Source organism: Ahaetulla prasina, chromosome 2, assembly GCF_028640845.1.
Source record: "Ahaetulla prasina isolate Xishuangbanna chromosome 2, ASM2864084v1, whole genome shotgun sequence".
NCBI classification, from domain to species: domain Eukaryota; kingdom Metazoa; phylum Chordata; class Lepidosauria; order Squamata; family Colubridae; genus Ahaetulla; species Ahaetulla prasina.
The window spans coordinates 68,493,336-68,516,227 of record NC_080540.1 but is presented as its reverse complement, the minus strand read 5'-3'; the positions used below and the strand labels follow the sequence as shown (position 1 = coordinate 68,516,227).

At 39.2% G+C, this 22,892-nt stretch overlaps 1 protein-coding gene across 1 annotated transcript in view; it reads right to left on the bottom strand.

Moving 5' to 3' along the window:
• The window catches only part of EFCC1 (EF-hand and coiled-coil domain containing 1), an 82,654-nt gene that overhangs the window by 37,238 nt on the left and 22,524 nt on the right, over positions 1-22,892 (bottom strand). The window lies entirely within an intron of this gene.

Genomic DNA, 22,892 nt, shown 5'->3' with positions numbered 1-22,892 from the left:
AATTTTTGAAACCGCCCATCTCCCTCACAGAGGGATTCTCTATGAGAATGTCAAACAACAGACTTTATTCATTTTCAAAGCTTTTCTCAGGAAGATAATAGGAAACTTGAGAGAAAATCTAGAAGCAGAAGTGACCCGATAGATTGGGACCACAATATAATGTCTGTGACTAATTGCTTTTTAATTAAGGCTTTTTTTAAACGGGCCCCAAAAGATTTAACTGCAATTCATTTGAAGCAACAGCTTCTATCACTTAAAGTTAAAAGAGTTAGCAGAGTTAGCAGAACTGGATAAAAAACTGTATTTACACATAAGTGCATGTATTTACAGGGTCTCTCTGAGACTATCCAGGGTGATTAGCAAAGATATCTGTCAAGGGATGCCTACTTCAAACATCTGCATCATGTGTTGTTCGTAGTCCTTCCAAAATCTCCAAGTGGAGAAAGCATGGAGAAGAAAGAACAAAGTGAGGGGTTCAACCCTGAAGTGCGCTCGGAGGCTTCAGTTAGTCCAGAATGCAGCTGCGCGGGTGATAGAGGGAGCTCCGCGTAGCTCCCATGTAACACCGCTCCTGCGCAGACTGCACTGGCTACCTGTGGCCTTCCGGGTGCACTTTAAGGTGTTGGTTACGATCTTTAAAGCGCTCCATGGCTTAGGGCCCGGGTACTTACGGGACCGCCTGCTGTTACCACATGCCTCCCACCGACCCGTACGCTCTCACAGAGAGGGACTTCTCAGGGTGCCGTCCGCCAAACAATGTCGGCTGGCGGCCCCCAGGGGAAGGGCCTTCTCTGTGGGGGCTCCCACACTCTGGAACGAGCTTCCCCCAGGCTTACGCCAAATACCTGACCTTCGGACTTTCCGCCGCGAACTGAAGACACACCTTTTTATTCGCGCGGGGCTGGCTTGAATTGAATTTTAAATGGTAAATTTTTATTAATTTTAAATGGGGTTTTTAGTGTAAGGTAATTTTTTTAATTCTCAGGCTAATTTAATAAGTTTTTTAAATTGCATTTTAATTGTATTTTGTATTGCTTGTTTTATTTTGCCTGTACACCGCCCTGAGTCCTTCGGGAGAAGGGCGGTATAAAAATCAAATAAATAATAATAAATAATAATAATAATTTTCTAAAGCAACCTGAATTCATAACAAAAAGCAATGGATGGAAACTAATCAAGGAGAGATCCAACTTAGAACTATGGAGAAGTTTCCTGACAGGGAGAATAAATGATCAGTGGAACGGGTTGCCTTCAGAAGTTGTGGGTACTCTGTCACTGGAGTTTTTAAAGAAGAGATTGGACAGCCATTTGTCAAGAATGGTACAGGGTCTGCTGCTTGTGTAGGAGGATGGACTAGAACACCTCCAAAGGTCCCTTCCAACTTTGGGCTCTTTGATTTGATTTGCCAAAGACCATATATCAAGTGGCAAGTAGCTGAATTGAATTTAAATAATACCAGGATGGCAGCTTCTCCTAAACACCAAACCTGAACAGACCTGTCACTCTCCTTTTTAATGCAAAGTTCCTTTAGTAAAAGTTTATCCACTCTTTCATCTCTGCTTATTCTAGCCACTTTCAAAATGCTAATACTTTGCTCTTGTAATGAAACTGGAGTGGCTTCTGTGTGTGGCCTATCAAATTTCCTGCCCCAATACATATCTTCCTTTTAGCTGGAAATAATAAACACTAGTGTAAATATTGCTCAAACAGTGAGTGGCTTCATCCCCTACACAGCATATGGTTGCATTTTAGTGATTCTCTTCTCCTTTCTGACTCTAGAAACACACACAGATAGAGAACAGATGTATATGTTCAACTTTTCAGTTTTTTACACAGTAATAAATAATATCCTAAACTTTCAACCTGTCTTTTCAATCTGCACAGTATCTGAAATAGACAAATTAGTTGCACCAGGAAATTAAATGCAGCTTGCTGAACTTAGTGAGTATATTTAAATTGACTAGACTAACAGGATATATATTTACTTCTATAGCCACAATATTCCAGGCATTTTTCCTGCTTTTTAGAACAGTTCTTTTCCTACAAAAATAACACCACTGATTTCAGCTTTCCTTGATAATAGAATGACCCATTGTATGTGAGAACCACTTGGGTAGCAGGGGGCTAGAAATGGAGAGACCGTAAGTTTGACCTCCACCTTTGGCATGAAGCCAACTGGCTGACCTTGGACCTGTACCTTTCTCTCAATCCTAGGGAACAGGCAACAGCAAATCACTTTCAAAATCTTTGCAAGAAAACTGCAAGGCATTCACCAGGAGTCAATGCCACCTTGAATACACACACACACACACACACACACACACACACACACACACACAAATCCATTATATATTTTTCAAAGGCCTATAAAAATGGTGTTACATATGTAAATAGCGACTGAAGCCAGGGACATAGGCTTCACTCAGGTCCGGGTTTAGCCGCTGATTGGTGGATTCAAATGGGGCCCGCCACTGATTGGTGGATTGAAATGTGGGAAAAGTAAAGCGTTGGCAGTGGCTGAATCGGTGGGACAGTTCCCTTTAAAAGGGAGTGCTGCTGGCTAAGCCTTTGCAGAAGTCACTTACTTAAATAAAGAGCTGAAGTTACTGTCTGTCATCCTTTTTATTTTATTTTATTTTATTTTTATTTTATTTTTATTTTATGTACATTGAGAGCATATGCACCAAGACAAATTTCTTGTGTGTCCAATCACACTTGGCCAATAAAAAATTCTATTCTATTCTATTCTATTCTATTCTATTCTATTCTATTCTATTCTATTCTATTCTATTCTATTCTATTCTATTCTACCTCTTCATTATCTCCCACGATCTAACAAATATTACATAACATGACTGCCACATATCCATTATAAATGTCAGACCTGCCACAGCTTAAATCTCTAATTAGAAATTATCCTTGGCTCAATTTATTGAGAAAGGTATAGTTTATTAGCGGTCAAGTATATTGCAGAATGGCAAAGGCAAAACTGAAAATTACATGCCAAAATCCCTAGGTTCTACTTTTCCCTCCCTTAACGGTCTCTCATTGCCAACTCCAGTGCAGCCAATCAGGTTCAGGTAAGATGTTTTCCTAATGGTCACTCCAAGCATAGTTTGATATGTGGCCCCCTCCTTCTTCCAGCTGGGTGACCTTGAGGCAGCAACTCGAGGAGATAGAGCACCTATTTTTGTTTCCCGAAGCATTTCCCCCTCCATTTCCTCTCCCCACAGTTCATGACCATCTGTCACAAGCAGATAGCAGCAAAGCACAAGCAAGCACAAGGTAGCAGCTGACAATAAAAAATAAATAAAAAATCCCATGCGTCTCTCTTGACCTATTGCATGCCCAATGCCCATGTCCCTTTGGTTTTCTTGACAAGAAACTGGAAATAGTTTGACACTGCCTCCTTCCCAATTTTTCCTCAACTTCCCCATTGATCTATAAAATTCCTTCCTGCTCCTATGTTGTAAAACACCTGCCTACTGTTTTCCTTAACAGTCCTTTTTATCCAGATGCCCATAAAATAAAATATAAAGTCTCTTTCTAGTCAAACTTGATTTCTGGTGATTCACAGGCTGATCCGTGGAGTTTTCCTTGCAGTGCCTCATGCTGGATATTGATTTCTTGGGTTATCCTAGAGCCCTGGGTTTTTTTAATTATTCCCATCAAAGAATTAACTGGATCTGATCTAACTTAGTTATTTTAAGATCAGCCAAGGTGAGCAAGATTCTGTGTAATTTATTCCCATTTTCATTGTTAGCCATATATTGAGGAGACTTGTTTGTCTCCTTGTTCCAATGGACACAACTACATGTTACACCTATTGTATTTATCCTGCCTGTTTTCATATTTTTTTCATGAATATAATTCTGAGTTCACTAAATATGCATAATTTTTTGGGGACGGAGAATTCTATTTTTGGAAGTGGTAATCAATATCATCATCAACAACAACAACATCATCATCATCATCCCAAAAGGTACCAATGGCAATCCATGTTCATGAGCCATATGGATGTTTCTATGAAGCAACCAGAAGCCAAGCTCAGTTTTAAAGAAACTTAGATTTTTCCAATTTTAAGTTTCTCTTGATAAACATGTTTTTCTTTTAAAAAACAACAACTAGCATTTATTGGCGCATTTAGCCTAAAGCAAATAAAGAGTAGGAAAGGGACTGATTATTAGAATGAAGCGTTCAAAATACGATGCTTTTCAGAGTTAATGGAAAAACCACCATAACCACTCAATGTTCATGTAATATTTCAACTGCTAACACAAAAAGTCCAGCTTTTTCTAGAAGTTTGTCCTTTCCTTTCTATTCTTGCCCATTTGTTTCTTTTCAGGGTTGCGGGAATCAGTGATTTGGAAAGGGTTAATTATTTGTTACATGTTAAATAGCAAATCTCAGTACAATAATTAGAAAATGAATAGAAAAGATTCTTTATTTAATGATATGGAAATGCATCTAGTAACCTTGGTTACAATGGGTGCCTGCTTTTTATAGTGTCAATGCCAATGGACATCTGCTCTGACATGATACAAAAGTAATGGGAATGAATTCACTTTGGAATTTCAATAATGTACTTAGAACCTTATTTGCTCGTACATCAAATGTGCAAATTCTCAGGTTCACACTTATAGTATTATAACACAACAAAGAATGTTTTTTCTGCGCCAACTCAGGAAGCTCAAACTGCAGAAGAAGCTGCTAATAAAGTTCTACAGAGGAATTATTGAGTCTGTCATCTGCACTTCTATAACTGTCTGGTTTGGTTCTGCAATCCAACAAGACAGACACAGACTTCAGAGGATAATTAGACCTGCAGAAAAAACAATTACTACCAACCTGCCTTCCATTGTGGACCTGTATACTGCACGAGTCAAAAAAAGGGCTGTGAAAATATTTACAGACCCCTGACATCCTGAACATAAACTGTTTCAACTCCTACCCTCAAAATGATACTATAGAGCACTGCACATCAGAACAATTAGACACAAGGACAGTTTTTCCCCCCCGAATGCCATCACTCTGCTAAACAAATAATTCCCTCAAAACTGTCAAACTATTTACTAAGTCTGCACTACTATTAATCTTCTCGTTTCCATCACCCATCTCCTTCCACTTATGACTGTATGACTGTAACTTTGTTGTTTGTATCCTTACGATTTATATTGATATTGTTTCCTGATTGCTTATTTGTACCCTATGACTATCATTAAGTGTTGTACCTTATGACTCTTGATGAAGATTATCTTCTATTCTAATGCAAAAAGTTTGAAAACCTAATTTAAATGCTGATATTATAGGACAAGGAGGTCTATAGTTCTGGGGAATGTGTTTATAAAGTTTTCTTTATGTGTTTTGAAATTTGGGTACTCAGAGCAGAGTCTCCATTAATTTATTTCTCTGTAATTTTTTTTTTAGTTACTCCGCTTTGTAAATAGAAAAAACTGAGATAAAAACTAATTTAAATAATTCAAAGCCTGGCATCTCCAGAATGGGATAGCTTGGCATAGCCATTTCGCTACTGCCAAGCCACCTCTGCAAGCTCACCACTGTCAAGTCATTGCAGAATACCTGAACATGGCCAATCTGCCTTGGAGACAACTTGCCGTGGGTAGCCAGAGAGCTGGGCAGGCAGGGGAGTGAGCGGGTGGGCACAGTGCAGAGCAGTGACAGTGGTCAGGGACTTCTGACTGGCGGGAGAGCTGGGTGACAGGAGTGTGTAAAAATGGGGAGCACCTGGTCTCCACTGCCTCCCCACTGCCCACCCACCCACTGCCACTGCCCCAAATGCCCAAACTCCAAACGGCCCAGAGCTCAGTGCAGCAGCAGCAATGGCGGTGTGTGTGAAAATGGGAAGCCTCTAGCTGCTGCTGCCGGTCTTCACTATGCTCTGTCGCCTGCCCTCCTGCCGAGCTCTTTCTCCAGTTGGGGCAAGTTGTCCCAGCAGCAAATTGGCCATGTTCAGTTGTCCTGCAATAACTTGGCAGCAGTGAGTTGGCAGAGGCAACTTAGCAGTGGTGAGCTGGCTGTGCCAAGTTGTCTAGAACCTGGCATTTCGTTTATAGAACTTTGGAATGGAAATAGAGAAAAAGAGATGAAGAACAACTTTTGAAGTCTGCAGAAATTTTAGAACTGTGAAGGAAAGTTGTAGGAATGAGAATTGCTCTGTCCATATCCTGTTTGCATGTTTATTCTACTTCCAATCTCTCCCCTAACCAGTTACAGGCCCAATGGGGCTTGAACACTTTATTTACACATTTCCCCACTGGTGGGAACTATTTTGGGAAACCTCTTTTTCCATTTTGCTAGAGTTAATTCAGACTGTTGGAGGATGAAGAGAGGATGAGGCAGTGGTGAAATCCAAATTTTTTTACTACCGGTTCTGTGGGCGTGGCTTGGTGGGTGTCATGTGGTTTGGTGGGCATGGCAGGGGAAGGATACTGCAAAATCTCCATTCCCACCCCACTGCCACTGCCCCAAATGGCCCAAACTCCAAACGGCCCAGAGCTCAGTGCAGCAGCAGCAATGGCGGTGTGTGTGAAAATGGGAAGCCTCTAGCTGCTGCTGCCGGTCTTCACTATGCTCTGTCGCCTGCCCTCCTGCCGAGCTCTTTCTCCAGTTGGGGCAAGTTGTCCCCGCAGCAAATTGGCCATGTTCAGTTGTCCTACAATAACTTGGCAGCAGTGAGTTGGCAGAGGCAACTTAGCAGTGGTGAGCTGGCTGTGCCAAGTTGTCTAGAACCTGGCATTTCGTTTATAGAACTTTGGAATGGAAATAGAGAAAAAGAGATGAAGAACAACTTTTGAAGTCTGCAGAAATTTTAGAACTGTGAAGGAAAGTTGTAGGAATGAGAATTGCTCTGTCCATATCCTGTTTGCATGTTTATTCTACTTCCAATCTCTCCCCTAACCAGTTACAGGCCCAATGGGGCTTGAACACTTTATTTACACATTTCCCCACTGGTGGGAACTATTTTGGGAAACCTCTTTTTCCATTTTGCTAGAGTTAATTCAGACTGTTGGAGGATGAAGAGAGGATGAGGCAGTGGTGAAATCCAAATTTTTTTACTACCGGTTCTGTGGGCGTGGCTTGGTGGGTGTCGTGTGGTTTGGTGGGCATGGCAGGGGAAGGATACTGCAAAATCTCCATTCCCACCCCACTCTGGGGCCAGCCAGAGGTGGTATTTGCCAGTTCTCCAAACTACTTAAAATTTCTGCTACCAGTTCTCCAGAACCTGTCATAACCTGCTGGATTTCACCCCTGGGATGAGGCAATAATAGATTAACAGATAAGATGTCCAATTTTTGGCACTGCTTTGATTGGATGTTTCTCAGTCTAAGAGCAAGATTGTGTATTTTACCAAAAAAGTTACTTTCAAGCATCATTATATACAAGGCTAAAATATTCCATTATTTCAAAACTTTCCTGTTCAGAAAAGATCAAATTCTTTTTTTTTTAAAAAAAAGAAGGCAATTGCTCACTTTTATGCTAAAAGTTAAATGAGAAATTGAGATACAAGGATGGGAGAATATGAAGTAAATTTAACCAGAGTGTTATACTGCATAATCATCCATATTAGCCAGAGTAAATGGTGATAGCAATTATTCAAGACTGGAAGCATGAGGACTTTTTGATCTTAATGACTCAAACAATTAATATTCATGGGACAAAGTGGCATGAACACAATCAAGGCAACGCAGGGACAGAGAAGGAGCTAATCCTTTCCCTTCTCTTTGCAGTACTGAAAAAATAATCACACCACAAAGTCGCTTGTGCCAGGAATGACATGCACATCAACCTAATCCAGGGGCAGGCATTCTTTGCTGCATGCATTTATTCTAAATTGATTTGTGATGATAAAGAACTGCTGGGGGAAGTCCAAGCACTTAGGGGTAGTCATGACCACAATATTGACTTTTTGACATCTCTTCCCAAGAATGCTCCTGAGAATGAGCGTCTCTGGTTTCCTTTTCTTTGCGGTTTTCTGTTTTGAATAGGCTCTTTTGGGTGCACGCAGCCTTTCCAAAGATGTTTAAAAAATCCTTTCATTTGTTGCTAAAAAATTGGGCCAAAAGTATTCACAATCTCTACTCTTCAGTTGGGGAGGTACTATTCTAGGAGTCTTGGGGACTGCAAAAAAAAAGGGGTGGGGTGGGGCTCTGTAAGTGACATGCCTCCATTTCAACCATGAGTTGTCCATCAAGTCTTCAAGAAGAAGGAGGTAATTTCCAATGAAAAGATGGAAATAATTACTGTCCTTTCCACGTCCCTCACACATAGTTCCAAACTCCATAATATATAGGGAATAAAGGTACTAATGATCCAGCTTAATATGTTCTGCCAATCATCTGTCATATTTTAGATGTCTTTGGGAAATATTTCAGGACTTTAAAAAAAAAGCCAGCTCCTTTTACTTTTCTTTTTTCTTTTGCAATACTGTTTTGTGGGAGGCTGTGAAATTATATTTTACATACCTATGCACATCTATATATACTCAATGAACCAGCATGCCCAGTATGCCATGCGTGCTACTACCTCACTATACCTAACATATGCAGCCTGTGCAGGATTCTCTTCAATTTACGTAAACTATGTGCACTACTCACACTATGAAGGACTCCCTGGAGAAGAGCCTAATGCTGGGAAAGATTGAGGGCAAAAGAAGAATGGGGCGACAGAGAATGAGGTAGCTGGATGGAGTCACTGAAGCAGTCGGCGTGAGCTTATGGGCTCCAGAGGATGGTAGAGGACAGGAAATCCTGGAGGAACGTTGTACATGGAGTCGCGATGGGTCGGACACGACTTCGCAACTAACAACAACAACAACAAAAACTACAATGTGCACTACTGTTTTTAGTGGGATGTAACCTCAAATAAGTTTTGAGATTGGATTGAGGCTCCTGCTTTTATTAGGGCATCAGTCGGAACCCTAACAGCGCATAGGATTAAATAGACTACACTTAACCATTGTCCATGTTAGCGGCTGTTTCTTCTGTTTATTCATGTCCAATTCTCAGAAGCTGCTTGGACAAGTCCCTGCAGTTTTCCTGACAGTTTTTCAGAAGTGGTTTGCTATTGCCTCCTTCTTAGGACTGAGAGAAAGTGACTGGGCCAAGGTCATCCAGGCGGAACTAGAACTCCCAGTCTCCTGATTTGTAACCAGATGCCTTAACCGCTCTACTAAATTAGCTCTATGTTTGAAGTTACAAAAATAATGGTGTTTTTTTTTAAAAAAAAGCTTTGTGACCAATCCTTGTATTTGTAAGTGTTACAGTATCCTGCAATTATACAGTATAATCGCCTTTCAGGTACTTTGCAACTGGCAGAGTTAATAGAGAAGATGGAAGTAAAATCATAATTCGTGGTCACTTGATGTTTTGCTTAGACCTCAGGGCTTCTCTTGATGACTGAAGGGGAAGTAAGGCTGCTAACCCATTGTGATCATGCGATTTTTCCACTTAGCAACAGCAGCGCTTAGCAACAAAGTTGCCAGTCCCAAAGGTAATCACTTAGTGAGGACTGCCTATACTTCTTTTTTTTAAAAATTTGCATTTATATCCCACCCTTCCCCGAAGACTCAGGGCGGCTTACACTATGTTAAGCAATAGTCTTCATCCATTTGTATATTATATACAAAGTCAACTTATTGCCCCCTAACAATCTGGGTCCTCATTTTACCTACCTTATAAAGGATGGAAGGCTGAGTCAACCTTGGGCCTGGTGGGACTTGAACCTGCAGTAATTGCAAGCAGCTGTGTTAATAACAGACTGTCTTCGCAGTCTGAGCCACCAGAGGCCCTTCTTTAGGATACTGGAACAAATATTATTATATATTCAGGTTTACACTCATGAGTTGCCATATAGTATATGTGAACCATGAAACCGCTCAGTTTTCAGTAATATCTTAAACACTAGAATGAAAATTAGAATCTAAACAAACATTTTATTACTCTGAAAGCCAGACAATATAATTAGCCAGATAATGTAATCATGTACGTATTAGCTTTCATCAGTCATTCATAAGTACATTCTTCTTAGAAATAACCTTCTTAGATACATAACTAATATTTCAAAATGTTTCATTCAAACTCCAAACATAGCTTGTCTGGTTGGAGCCAAGATGTCTAGTATGAAGCATATGATTCAGATAATAAACATGAAAAGAAAAAGTCATTTTTTCTTCCTCTTGGGTTTCTAAATATTTTCATTCCTTGTCTGTCTGTTAAATGAAGTCTTTATATAGATCATGGTACATTACTTTTGAAATGGTATCCTACTTCTAATGCACTAATCCATAAATCAATATACAAATAAAAAAAACCTGTGCAAATCTGTTGGAACCCAATAGATAAAAATTACTTTTACCTCAGATTGAAAATCAGATTGGATTTTTCCAGAAGGCCATTTGAGGTGGAGACTAAGGCTGCCATTTGATGCTATCTGCTTGGAAGGAAATCCTATTGGGACTCACATCAGAGTGTGTATACTATAAAATGCCTCAATAGTGTTGTTTAAATCAGCATGAAGTTGGTTTCACAACTAATAGTACTGTAACCTTGCACCAAGAAATATTAAACCATTAACTGTCTCTCATTCTGCTTCCTATAGAGCACCATAAATATAAGGTTGAAATCTGAAATTCTAGCTTGAGGAAATACGGAATTAGAGCCATAGACTCACAGAGTTGGAAGGTACTTTAGAGGTAATCTAGTCCAATATTTCTCAGTGGAGGATCTATTGCAAGCATTTCTTTAAAATGACCATACAGTTTCTGTTTCAAGACTTCCAATGAGGTCACCACCTCATGAAGCAGTCTGTTCAACTGGCTGACATCTATTCAACTGAGGTAATTTTAATCCTATGATTTTTCTCCCACCACTAGATTTAATAAAAAATAAGTCCACTTTCTCTTTAATGTGAGAGTCCTTCGGCTATTTAAAGACTGTTATTATATTTCCATTCAGCCATCTCTTTCAATGTTCTTCATAGGGTTTGGTTTCCAGAACTTTTTTTCAATTTGGTTCATAAATGTTGATCTATCTCCAAAGTTTATGCTGTACCAACATTTCTTACTGAATGTAAATAAAAACTGGTATCTAAGATATCCAATTTAAGTCACATCATTTCAAAAAATGACCGCAGACTGAAAATTTCATAGAGGTTTTAAGTAATTCCTTTATTCCTATGCATAATGCCAAAGATTTAGGTAAGGACAGCTTAATTACAGTCTTTTTGCTATGGAACATTCAGATTCTCCTGGTGTTGATCTGAAGCTATGTGTTCATAAAAGCCTGGTCTTGGTATTGATCTTCACATAAAAACTGCTCTGCATTTTCTTTCATAAACAGAAGTATTTAAATAAAATCTGTAATGGAATACTTGTAGAAAACATTTGTTCGTAAGTACTTTAGGTCTGGTAGAATATCCTCTTGAACTAATTATTCTGTGTCATTAACTCTCTTATCATTTTCTTCCCCGTTTTGTATTAAAGTATCTCACTAGGGCCTGTACATTTTTTTATTTACTTATTATTTAGATGCATAGGGCTGCACATGGCAACTTCAAAGATTAAAGAGAAATCACAATACAAAACCAATAAAACACAAACGAAGGAAGGAAGGAAGGAAGGAAGAGAGAGAGAGAAAGAAAGAAAGAGAAACCATAGCCAACTCTGAAATGATATAATATTAAGTCCCCTGGGCTCCATTAACTTTCTAAACTCCATGTGTGGAAATAGAACCAGGTTTTCAGTGTTCTCCAGAAAAACACCAGGATCAGGCGTCACTTTCATCCCATTTGATGTTCTCCAGAGGGTAGATGCCATGACAGAAGAAACATATTTCCTGGGTCCCACAAGATGACATTTCTAAATAGACAGGACCTGAAACATGCTTTTCTTGCCAGATCTAACAGGATAGGTAGAAACCACCAGAGAGAGAAATCTTAAGGAAATGTGTAACACAAATATTTCCATATCTCAAACTGCAAAGCCTAAATTCTACAACGGCATATTCTCAATTCCCCAGAGTGGCTTCAACAGAGAGACGAGAGCTATATAAATTTAATAAATAAATATAAATTCCAGAGAAGTTGGGTCAGCAAATCCAGTGTTGAGAATATTGCTGGCTCTTCTCTAACACTACTTATCAGCTCCAAGAAATTCTTTTTTAAAAAATAATTCTCATAGGAAATTATCATCATGCATTCCCCATAATTTAGACAGAAAATTAGTTTAGAAAAAGAAGACCGTCTTAAATCCATTTGTTTTGAAAATGGAGAATTTATTTCTAATAGAAAAATAAGTATGCACATTTTAAGGACTCCTTTTTGCTTGAGAAATCTAATAGTTCTCTATTATGTAATTCTGCAGATGCAGAATCTCTTCTCGACATTAAAATAAGGCATCCAAAATGTATGCTTTCCATAGACTTTGATAGGATTTGAAACTTTGTTTCCCCAAGCATCTGTTCATCCTTCTGCTAAGGCAGCACCGTTATTACACCTTTGCTTTCCAGAGCCACTTTGTGCAATGGCTTTTCCTTTTCTCACCAAGAAAACTATGCATACTTTAGGGTGCATTGGACATTGACATGATCTCGGTTTATATCACCAGTATAGCACCAGTAATTTTGCTTGGTTTCAGCAACGGTCTATCTAAAAATGTTCCCCTGAGGGCCTAATATTGTAGGATGAAATGAGCAGAGATAATCAAGCTGTTTTTCAGGCAGCCCCATCTGCTGTTTCCAATCTTCTTAATACAGAAACTTAGATAAGATTCTGAGGTACCCAAGAGGCTTCCAGAGAACAATTTGAAAACCACTAACATAAATTCCAGGCCACAATCTGGCCTTTGTGCAAATATTTTCAACTATAGTTCATTATTCTTATATTGTCAGTTTATACTGTCTGGATATTGCAATCCTACTTGAATTGCTTTTCAAATATACATTTTAAGATATTCCAAGCAGTTAATGTATGGATTTATATACACAGCATTCTTATTGCATTTTCCTCCTGTCCTTAGTTTCGTTTTATTAAAAACAGCAGCTCTCTCAAAGTTCATTTGCTCAAGAATGAATATGGCTTACAAACACAGCATCATTTATTATCAATTATATTTTTTCCTTTGGTTGAATTATGTCCAGTTCTCAAAGACTGCCAGGAAAAATCCCTGCAGTTTTCTTTTGCAAGGTTTTTCAGAAGTGATTTGGTATTGCCTCCTTCCTCAGGTTGAGAAAAAGTGACTGGACCCAAATCAGCCAATTGGCTTAATGCCCAAGGTCACACTTGAACTCAGGATCTCCTGGTTTCAGAAGTCATAAGGATATAGAAATGGATATGGAATATCCACTGGAATATGACAAAGAACAGAAGAAAAATAAATAAGGATTGTAACCAAACAATGCCAGTAAATCTGAGAACAACACACTGGCCAAGACATTGGAAGAGGTCAATCTACATTCCAATGTTATTGGTACTTAAACGTAAAGTATTGAAGAATAAATCTAACTGGATTGAAAAGTTGAGATACAGATATTGAATCTGATTACATCAAGGGTGGTTTTCAGTCAGTTCAGACCGGTTCGGACAAACCGGTAGTGGAAATTTTAAATAGTTCGGAGAACCAGCAAATCACACCATTGGCTGGCCCTGCCCACTCCATCCCATATAACTCACCTTCACCACACGGCCCAGCTAATCTCTGCACTTTGCCTGCTCTGCTCACCAAAGGTTGCCTGTTCGCTCTTCACCTTGGGTCAGGGCCTGGGCACCCGCCATTCCCCATCTCTGGCCTTACGGAGCCTCCTCCCATCTCGGCCAGGAAATGCGCCATTCCCTGGCTCCGGCCTTGTCCCAGAGCCTCCACCCTTTCGCTGTTCACCTCGGCCAGGTCAGGGAACATGCCATTTTCCCACTCCAGCCTTGCCCCGGGCCTCTGCCCATATGTCACCGCCCCTCTCTGGCCTCAAATTATGGTCCCGTGAGGCAAAGCAATTTATGTGGCCTGCAGCCTGCTGCGCTAGGCCGAAGGGCTGCGGGAGGATGGCATGGACGCAGGAGGGCCGAAGAGGTTTGGGATTGGACCAGACAGTTCTTCTTACCTGCAAGAAGTCCAATCTGGAAAGTGCTGCAGCAGAGATCGTAAAGCCGCTTCTTCCGTCCCTTGCTAAGTCTCAGTTGCTCACGGAGATGCTCCATGTGCTCTCTGGGTCAGCAGCTGCTTTTCTCTACTGCTGCTCTTACTTTGAGAGTGTCTTGTGTAATTTAGCAGCTGTGAGCCGCTTTCCTCTAAGACTCACCTGGAAAGTACTGTGGCTGAGAGAAACAGCATTCGACATGGCTGCTGCTTCTCTGTGCTGCAGCGCTGTCCGGATGGGACTTAGAGGAAAGTGGCGGCTCAAAGCTGCTAAATTGCACAAGACGCTCTCCCAGGAGTGCGGAGAGAAGCAGCTGCTGCCCTGGAGAGCAGAAATGGGGAGCAGGCCCCGAAAGGCTGCTTGGTTGAGCCTCGCCATGCATGTGTGCATGAGTAGAAGCTGCACATGCGCATAAACCCCCCCCTGCACGTGTGCTTATATTTTCAATTAACTGGTGGTGGAATTATTTGAAACCCACCACTGGATTGCATGTATCCTCAGTCAGTGAAATCATACCTGGAAAAAAGCTTCAAATGTCCACCACTGTCTTCACCATGAGAGGATTATATATTTCTGTTTCTTCTACATAATGTGCATAAAGATCTCATGAAGTTGGAATTGATTGATTGGGCTTTTTTTTACTCCCATAAACTTGTTTCCCTGCACACGACGGCGAGAAACACGATGGAGAAACATGATGATGGACCTGGAAATAAGATTAGTAAAGAAATGCTTGAGGGAAGTGAGAGCATCTGAGTGCTGGGTGCTGAAATGGGGCCATCTCTCTCCAGCAGTTGCCCAGGCCCACTGGAGGAAAGGCCGGCATCTACCAGCACTTAAACGGGGAGGCATTCTAGATTTTTGAACTTTGGGTAAGAAAAATGGGGGTCATCCTATACATGGCGGCGTCTTATAGATGGAAAAATAAGGTACCTATGAACAAACACACCTAGTCTTCATTATGTTATTTAGCAAAAAAGAAGAACAATAAACTTCTGTAGGGTATATCTTTTTTCTGTCAACAATTTTTTTGTCCCAGTGTTTAGTTAGAGCTGTGTTTAATTTCAGTCACATATTATACTCAGTGAGTTGACATAGCACAGAATGTGAACTAGGCAAGAACATTCAAGTGCAAATTAAAGTAGTGGTTGCTAAGGCTATCGCCTGATTTAAAAAATCTTAATTTACTCATCTTATGACTTTTTACAACAGATTTTTAAAATATGCCTGCTTTTTATTGGATGGCTGTTCCAGCACAAAAAACCTTTAGAAAAACCACTTCTCCTTTGCCAGTCATTAGTAGAATCCATATGTAAATATGAAGTTTCTTTGGACTAGGGCTTGTCTACTGGTGAGTTTATGGGCATATCTACATGTCCACTGTCTTTTGTCAAGACGCAGGGGGGTGGGGAGGTAGTTTAATTCCTAGGCTAATCTGGTATTATCTGATCCCCTTTTCCAGCCTCTAACCAATGCGTACTTTCCAAACCCAGAAAAAGCTAATCAGATGTTGCAATCTGCTGAACATATTGTTTAAAAGTTGATGTCTGATGTCCAATTACATGCTATTAATGGATAACTTCTATCTATTAAATATTGTAACGTTGATTTTTGCACAGAGAAGTATGACATGAATCCACAATAAAAATCTATTCTGACTAGAAAGTATTTAAATTCAACTTTTCTTTCACATGCAATCTTAGATTAAAACATTCATATATAGTGGGAATATTTTTGGAACTAGATGGCCTAGAAATTGGAAGAAAGGAAGATTGAATAAATACATAAATTACATTAGTACAGGTGATTGGTTCTATTGTGGCTGACTTGTGAGATCCTGATGATTAACATGGGTAATGAACCTAGCTGACAATTTCTAGATATATTGAATCAGTATTTATATCATTCAAAAATGAATGAAAATCACTGAGTGAACCTCTCTGTTTTGGAGAGATCCATAAGACCTTTTAGCTGCAGTCATATGAGGTCTTAGAAGATTTTCCTGAACCCAGAGGATTTTGGCTTTTTTTCTCCAAGTTTAGAGTAAAATCCACAACCTCAGGAGGAGGAGCTCAATCCTGGATTCTTCCTTCCTTCCTTCCTTCCTTCCTTCCTTCCTTCCTTCCTTCCTTCCTTCCTTCCTTCCTTCCATCCATCTATCCCTCCCTCCCTCTTCCTAGGTTGCTTCTTTCCAAACTAAAAAGCACCAAAAGTAAGAACTGTTGCCAAGATTATCATTTAATGCTTAGCAAAACTCAGACTTCACCCCTAGCAAAAATAATATGATTTACAAACCACAATGGTTAGGAATGAGCCAGACACTTAATCCAAAACAAGTAAGATGTGCTTTTTCCAAGCAGAATCTTTTTTTTTCTTTCTCTTTTTTCCTTTTTCTCTCCTTTAAAAATCATAAATAACAATAAATGCAGTGGAGAATACAGTATTAAGTATTAAGCTTAAAGATCTAAACCTTTTACATGTAAAATAACTCCATGTATTTTGCAAATTTTTATCACTAGCAATGTTATGTTCATCAACATCTTAGAAATTAATTTATCTAACTCATCATAGTGCAGCAATTACCAGTTTCTGTTTTATAAATACTACTGTGTTCCATTATTATCTGCTTTCTATAATGTATTATTCATATTTTATAATCAATAAAATAATCAACCAGGAGAAAAATATGTGAGTCTTGTCTGTTACTACTAATACAAATAATGAAATGAACATTTGTGTTAGATGTGCATGAGAAATGCATAGATAAGTAACGTGAAAAGTGGTTTCACCCAATGATAAAGCAACTAAGTTTTCTTCAGAGCTCAGACATAAAGTAAGCACTGAGATTCAATTCTCTTGATGAAAAAGCATCTACTAAAGATCTAGTGAAGTTACTGTACTCACTAAAGATAAACTGATGTTGCAACTAATAGGCAATGTTAAACCAATTATTTTATATACTGAACATATTTTATATACTCAAAACCTTGATACGATCCTCTTTATGCCTCTTTATTCATAAACTGAAATTGGAAGAACGAAATAAAACTCTAGGCTTTCTATCAAGGAAATTATGAAAGAAAACTTAGATAGCTCACAGATTTTCAGACACATCTTTTTCCTGCTTTGAGATAGCTTCCTTATTGAACACACACAGGAAAGATAGGAAACATAGATAAGGAAAGAAAAACAACAGTCGGAAAAGGAAACTATAGAGATTGGAAAATATGAAATAAATATCCTTGAAGTGATGGATTTCAGATAACTTTTGAAGTAAAAGCAAACAATAAAATTGCATATTACTTTTTTTAAAAAAACAGGGAGAGATGAATTTCTATTTTCCTAATCCATTTCCGTTAAAAACATATTTTCATCTATTCTGAAAAAGCTGAATTTACTTAATGCTCAATTCCCTTTCATAATCCATAAAATATTAAAATTATACCAGTTTCTAAGTGTTTTCTATTATTGTTTCTGTTATTGACAATTTTGTAGCTCACCATATCAAAATGAGGACTGTCTTTAAAAAAAATCACCTGCAATCATGGGAAACATAATGGAATACTGTAATACTTATTTATCATTTAGATTTCTAATAATGTCCAGTTCAAAACTGACTTGAGTCGCACATAGATTAATACCTTAAACAATACCTTAATAAGACAATACCTTAAAAAAGGAAAGCAAAGTGACTATCACTGAACACATAGCTGGAAAACATATATTTTATCCAAATAAAAATTGCACCCCAAATGGACACACTTTGCATATATTCCAGAACTGGGGGAATTTTTTTTTCAGAGGTGATTAAAGGCTTTTAGGATCAGAGCAGGCTAAACGTCCATGGAGATGATGATATTCTAAAGGGCGGGTCTGTAATAGAAGATGCCTTCTAGATCAGGGGTCCTCAACCTTTTGGACCTCAGGGACCACTAAATTCATAATTTGAAATCCCACGGACCACTAATATGATCTGCTAATGGGTGGGTGTGGCCAACTCGATGTCCAACTTGATGTCACTCATGGTGAGGGGCGCCTCACCAGCCTCTACTCGCTCCTCCCATCCCAGCCACTCCTCGCCTGCCTGCCCAGGCTCCTTAGGGCCCCAACAGGAAGTAGTTTTGGAGCTAAGCACCATGAGAAAGTGATGGCAAAACAGCTGGCTCAGTTCAAATTGGATCTGGCCAAGGAGGAGGCTCAGCAGAAGCACTTCACTGAGGACTATGAGCATAGGCTTTCCAAGCAGAGGGAAGACCTGCAGCAGTGCAAGGCTTAGCGGGCTGAGATGGTCAGCCAGTTCCAGTCCCACTGGAACAAGGCCCTCTGGCTCTTTGCCACCAGCACCACTTCCCTCCAGCCTTTGCCCAAAGCCCCGCACCAAGAGGCTAAAACAGACCCCAAGTCAAAATTTCTGTCTCCCTCTGACCCTGACAAAAAGACCCCGAAGGGGGAGACTCTCTGCAGCAATACAAACATTCATTGCACATATCTATCCCAGGGGCTGTAGTTTGAGGACCCCTGATTTAGTGCAATATAAAAAATGCGAATGATTTTTCTGCAGACCACCAAAATTTTCTTGTGGACCACCAGTTGGTGACCATTGTTCTAGATGACTTATTGAAAGTAACGTAAAGCATGCCTGCTCTACCAGATTTTGCGAGACAGGAATAAATTATGGGAAAGAAATGTTCCATTAGATAGCTAGATCCTAAACATATTTCTACCCTCCATGGGGGTAGAATTGGTTGTGTCCATGATTTCCAATCTCTTTTGTTTATGCTCAGACCAGCAGTGAAATCCAGCCGGATCTATCCAGCTCGCATGAACTGGTAGCGCCTGTGGCGGGAGGCTCTGCCCACCTGCCGGGATGTCATTACATCCCATTTTTGATCCTCTGCGCATGTGCAGAAGGCTCTGTGCGTGCACAGAAGAGGCGTGCATGCTCACATTCCCGAACTGGTAGCGAAGGTAAGTGCATTTCACCGCTAGCTCAGACCCACTCCTCTTTTCAGTAAAAAGAGGAGAATGAAGTTCCTGACTTCCATAGGGCCCCTCCTTCTCCTTATGTTTCTGTTTCTAGATCCTACATAGCATTTTTAATCAAAGAAAGATAGGTGGTAGGTCACACTTGAGACTTGTATTTTCTTTCAAGGCAAGGAATGGTGATTGAAACTGATGTGAAAATGGTAACTTTAACAGGGCTATTTTGACCTAAGAAACCCCAATGAATTGGGGAGGATTCCCCAAAAGAGCTCTTCCCCCCCCACCCAGAGTTGTCAGGTAAGACTGAGTCATTGGCTTCTTGTACTCAGATGAGCCAAAAGCAAGAGTCATTTAGAGACCTAATATTGAAAGTTGAACAATGACTGTTTGTGCATCTATATATAAGTATGTTAATAGGGGACCACAGCTGAAAGATTTGCTTTACACTTGGTAGGAAAATAAAATAACAGAAAGAGAAACATGTCCTTTGATCCTGCACGGCCTTTACAGAATTCATGCAAACACCAGATTTTAATGTTTGGGCTTCGCATGAAAGAATATACCATATGACATTTACACTTCCGCAAATGGAGTTTGGAAGCTAAGGGTATATTCCCAATTCTTCATATATTAATCAAAAGGGGAAAAAGTGCACCTGCATGTAATTCTTTGGATGTGTAAGTTTGAAATTCTAATTGGCATTTTAAAGAAACTTCATATTATATTTTCAATTTCTACCTGTCCATATTTTTTCAACCCAGATCTGATTCTATTCTGACGAACATGAACCAAAATGTAACTGAATTTCTAGACTTGCTTGCTGATTTCTAACCTTACAATACCTTTCTCTGAAATAAGCAAGCACTGACTGATGAACAGGAATAGATGAAATTCTGGCATTAATTAATCACTTCTGTAAATGATTATCATAGCTTATTGCATCTGGGATAACTCTCAGCAGACTTGGAATAGCCTCTCGCTTATTCCCACTCATTTGAAAGTCTAGTGATAAGGCTTACTTGAGCCGTCAGAGAATAGAGACTGCTTGAAGTAGAGATGAGTTGGATTTTAATTTCCTGAATTCTTAGCCAACATGTCAAATGGAAGAAAGATCATTATCCTTAAAATTAAGGAGTTCAATATCTATAAAAATATTTCAAAATGCAGTAAAGTAAAGACTGGGACTCCTTATTTAAAAATGAAAATCACTTCATAACGTTGGTTAAGTTTCCATTGTTTAGAATTTTTCCGGAAACTTGAATCATCGTGTACTCTCTTCCCCAGGTATAAGGACAGAAGGGTCAAAAAACCCCAACCTTCAGGCTATTTGATCACGTGGCCTCTTCTGTTGCTGGAGGGACAAGAGAAAGTGATTTCTTTTCAATGAACAAAGTCATGTTCTCTGATCGGATGAAACTCCTTCCAAAATCTCCTGCAATTAGCAGTGGGTAGCAGACCAATTTGTCTGATTTTACAATCTTTTTTGTCACAGTTCTTAAGTGAATCACACAATTTAGTGGCTCTGACTTCTCCTTTGGACTTTGCTTGTCAGAAGAAAGCTGGGAAAGTTGCAAATAGTGATCACATGACCCGAGAAACCGAAACCACATGCTGGTTCCCAAGTGCCCCAATTTGCATCACATGATGGGTACTGCAATAATCATAAGGGTAAATATTGGTTTTCAGTGCTGTTGAATGGTCATTAAATAAATGGTTGCAAGTGGAGGTCAACCTGTATGAATGTAGGCTTCTCTTCCTCCATTTTCTCTTTTCAACAACCAGGGCAGTAGATGAGGCTGAGAGAATCAAATTGTTCAAAATTTCACAGCTGCTAAGATTGTTGGCTGAGCAGGTGCAAAGATAGCCACAGAAATGATTGAGGCCTGAGAAACAGGGCCCCTTGTCAGTCAACAGGAGTGCTGATTTATCACCAGCTTATTGAAACTACAGCCAACGACTTTACAGCCGGGCATCTACACTCCAATGAACCATGTAAGAACCACATCCAACAAGGCACCACATAAATACTACACATAGTAAAGCCCAAAGCACACTTTCTGGTAAAGAGAAGTTTCCTGAGGATAGGTTCCAGTATGACTACAAAAGCTCAGAAGACTAAACTTCTGATCCTGGTGATTGGCCCAGATTGGATCCTATACATACTGTGTTAAGAATATTGAAAACACTTAACTATTTTCAGATCAAAGTGCTACTGTATATAAATATGACCAATACATTTCTCATTACAAATGTTAAATTTTTGTATAAAAATACACATGCTTCTAAATAAAAGTTATTCTTTTCATCTTCATTAAAAAGAGCAACATGATGTTCAGACTGATCTCCACAATGAAAAGAAGGCTAAACATATAAATAACAAAGAATGCTAATAGGAAGCAAAGAACAAAATAACACATTTCCATGCACAGCTGTGACTGTGAGAGAGAAATATTTTTTTCTAACAATTTATTTTCTTCTGAAATCAGATGCTATCAGTAGCTTGAGATTTAATTTCTCCAAAAAAACTATTTTTTTGAGTTTATAATGTGATAATAACTAAACAATCTACCCAACCCAAATGAAATTCGTGTCCATCTTGTATTAATGGTTTGGAAAGGCGCCTTGTAAAAATGAAGCATTTTTCTTTCAATGAGTAGGTAAGATACAATGCTAAGCAGTCGAATATTTTGATGAGGAAAAATCTCCAATTAAACATTAGACTAAATCAAGTCTAATGGAGAATGTTGGATAATTATCTAGTATTTGAAGAGATAGAATGAAATAAATATTTGATAATGCTAAAATAAATCTCGGGGTGCACAACATATCATTCGACCATTTGATCATTTTGAAATTTATCTGTGTAAAATTTTAAAAGTTCATCTATGTTAGCAATTTCACAAGTTCATGAAGATTTGCCACTAATACAGTTCTTTGCAGGATAATATAGCTCTACAAAGAATTTTATATCCTTAGAAAAGTTTAACAGTGGTGGTGGGGAATTTGAAAACAATGACCGCCGGCAGCATGGTGACCAAACAATGTTGAGCCTTACTTACAAGCTTTAATTGAGTCAAGGCACACTGACGCAGGAGACAGCCAGTTATCTATAGTTATTAACTGAGGAGACAGACCTCTTCCTCTGTTTACACTATCATAACAATAAGCCAGACTATTATTATCTTATATCTCAGGCTAGGAAGATCAAAATCTCTGTTTCTCTATCTGAGGATAGGTTGGTTCTTTGTGTTGCTGAATAGTAAAGACTTACGATTATATTGTGCTCATTTCACTTGGAACAACTATTTATTTCTTCTCATACCAACTATTAACAATCAGTACCATTTACCATTTTATTCAGCATATGCATAATGGATTAGATTGTTTTTCAGTTAACACAACCTGGCTATAATTGAATTTCAAGTTACTATCTGCAGGACTTTGTGTGATTGCCAAGATGAAGAAATGGAATTTATAATTATAGATAATCATACATTGTTCCACATAATCAAAGATCCTGTTTACATACAGCATAAAGCCTCCATTTACAAAAAGCTAAGAATGTAAGACTAGGCTAGTCAGAACAGGCAAGATTCATCCTAGACCAGGGGTCAGCAACCTAAAGATCCTAACAGGAAGCCCCACGTTGAATTCTGGAGCCGACCGGAAGTCCGGTTCCACCACCATAGAGTCTCCTCCTAGCAGCATCCTTTATCCTCTATCTGTACTAACAGAAAGCTTTATCAATTATGGAGCTGACCA